At 33.8% G+C, this 3,015-nt stretch overlaps 1 pseudogene; it reads right to left on the bottom strand.

Moving 5' to 3' along the window:
* Positions 1-561: 561 nt before the first annotated feature.
* LOC116582068 lies at positions 562-661 on the bottom strand (annotated as a pseudogene).
* Between the last annotated feature and the right edge of the window lie 2,354 nt (positions 662-3,015).

The following is a 3,015-nucleotide window of genomic DNA, read 5'->3' as shown; positions in this document are numbered from 1 at the left end:
TTTGGGTGAGTCACTTCACCCTACTCCATATCCCTGAAGAGGATGTAGCAACAAAGAAAAAACAAATGAGATAAATTATACATAAGTATAATACATAATACAAAAGTTTAAAAGCACTTGTTTGGCTTTAAGCAGTCTTAGAATTGTTATAGAATGAAACAATCATAAATAATTGCACTTGAGTCGACAGAGTATAAGAGAGTGGTAGTCGTTGCCATCAACCACAATGGAGAATTATGGACACTCGGGCAAACAGCATGAATGAACATTTCATTGTTAAAACATGAAGTTTCTTTGGATGCTATTCCTCTGGACTTCCTTCACTCACGTATCTATAAATGATGGATGTTGAGAGTTGGGTTCCAATAATTGAATCTAATGAAGCTTAAGCATCAAGGCAATCTATTGCATAGCACACTTCCAAAAGCCAATTTTATTTTATCTTTTATTTTGGACTTTTTAAGTTTTTATTTTAATGCCAGGATAGTTAACATACAGTATTATATTCATTCCAGGTGTAAAATAAATTGATGCAACAAGTCCATGCATTACCCAGTGATAAAAATAATGGAACCCTTCACAAATTTGTGAGTCATCCTAGTACAGAAACCATGCTAATTTTCTCTGTATCTTTCTAATTTTAATAATGTTGCCAAAGCAAGCACCCAGAGGTGTTATAAACAATTATAAATGTATCATGATTTTGTTGTTGGATGGGAATCATGCAAAACAGTATTTATCTGAATTCCTACAATTGCAAAGCAAAAATTGGTAACAATGCTGTAATAGGAAGCACAACTGTGTGACCATATGAAAAGTCACCTGCTTTTCCCAGCATTTCAGACCCATCTTAGTCTGTGATACCAAGAGACTGCAAAATTGCTATTGATGCAGCAAAATGGTTCTGAATCACATACTTCTTCTATGAAAACAATTTGATGCAAGTTTTCCAAATGTTGACAATTCTAAAAACTTCACATGGCATTACCAAGAACAAATTGTGAAACTGGAAGAAATCTTCCAAAAAATCAAATTTTGATCAGCCACACAAGAAGCAAGACACCATTTGTATTGTTCCATAGAAAATATTTTTAAATTTTTATTTGAAAAAGTAACATTGCAGACAAATAAAAGGGGCAATGGTTAGGTGTGTCAGACAGTTACTAAATGTTATTTTTCTGATGACATAATGCTTGTAATATTTGTCAACTTTAAAAACATATATGTATATATATTGATTCTTTTCTTATCCAAAATAAATATTCATTTTCATATATAATTTAGAATTTATAATTTTGTATAACTTTTTTTAAAAGAGATTCTCCATTATTATACGGCAGCAGATACCACAAAACCTATTGCTCCCCCGATGATTCTATTTTCCAAATTCAAACTAAGAAACTTTCTTTCATACTGTCCCTTTTCCAGAAGATTTTTTAAAATTACCTTCTAAGGCTTGCTTTCTTGAGATGAAAGTGTTGTAGAAAATTCATTTTCTTTTTTTTTTTTTTATGGGCTTTTTTTTTTTTTTAAGATTTTATTTATTTATTTGACAGAGAGAGATCACAAGCAGGCAGAGAGGCAGGCAGAGAGAGGAGGAAGCAGGCTCCCTGCTGAGCAGAGAGCCCGATGCGGGGCTCGATTCCAGGACTCTGAGATCATGACCTGAGCCGAAGGCAGCGGCTTAACCCACTGAGCCACCCAGGCGCCACCGAAAATTCATTTTCTTGATGGTGTCTTCCTTCATTTATTTTGTTTTGTTTTAGACTCGTCTTTGGACACAAAAAATTCCTTTTGATTCAAATAATCCATAAAGCCATAAAAGTTGAATTCCAAAACAGAGTATTTACTCACTATAGCCACTTACTTTTCCACACATTTCTAATCGAAGTATTTACTGCTTTTACCATTCAAATTAATTCAGACTGTTTCAATGATAATATGTGTGTGTGTGTGTGTGTGTGTGTGTGTGTGTGTGTGTGTGTGTATGGATGGCCATATATATACGTGTGTGTTGTATATATATGTACATATATATACATATGTATGTATATGTATATATATATACATATATATAGAAATAATTTTATTAGAAATAATTTTATTTAAAACTCTGTGGTTAAAGCAGTGATCATTTAAAAACTACACCTATAGATGTCTGGGTAGCTCAGTTGGTTAAATGTCTACCTTTGGCTTAGGTCATGATCCCAGGATCCTGGGATTGAGCCCCATGTTGGGCTCCCTGCTCAGCAGGTAGCCTGCTTCTCCCTTTCCTTTTGCCCCTCTCCCTTCTCATGTTCACATGCTCTCTCTCAAATAAATAAATAAAATCTTCAAAAAAATATAAAAAATAAGTACACCTATGTTTCCTAAATGCATTATCTTAATTTAAATAAATTCACCTTCATTAGCCAAACTTTTGACTTAGGACCAAGACTTTTTGCCTGTGTGATTTCTGATTATTTATTGGTGTTACTTTTCCACCAAAAAATAAAGCCATAATTTATTACCTGTGAATTTAGATTTGGTTTCGTTTAATGGGGAGCCACTTAAGGAGCAAGCTGAGTGCAGAATCTATCTGGAATTTAACATTACTTTCCTATTCTTTTGCATATGTCTCATACACCCCTAATGATTTTTTTCGACTATTTGCATTTTCAAATCTTTCCCATGAATTTTCCTTGATTTTTGTAAAAATAATGCCTTTTCATACCCTTTTTATTATTTACATAACACTTAATGAAATACTTTAATTTTGAAATATAACCAAAATAAATCAGTTTGGGAAAAACTGATTTTTTTAACTTTTTATTTATTTATTTGAGAGAGAGAGTGGGGAGATGGGACAGAGTGGAAGGGAGAGAGAGAAACAGACTCCACACTCATTGTGCATGGAGCCCCGTGTGGAGCTTGATCATGGGATCCTGAGATCATGACCTGAGGCAAAACCAAGAGTCAGCTGCTTAAGGAACTGAGTCACCTACGCACCCCAAAAAGATTCTTATCAGCACAGTG

This window comes from Mustela erminea, chromosome 21 (assembly GCF_009829155.1).
Source record: "Mustela erminea isolate mMusErm1 chromosome 21, mMusErm1.Pri, whole genome shotgun sequence".
NCBI classification, from domain to species: Eukaryota; Metazoa; Chordata; class Mammalia; order Carnivora; family Mustelidae; genus Mustela; species Mustela erminea.
This window is presented reverse-complemented; position numbering and strand designations above follow the sequence as displayed.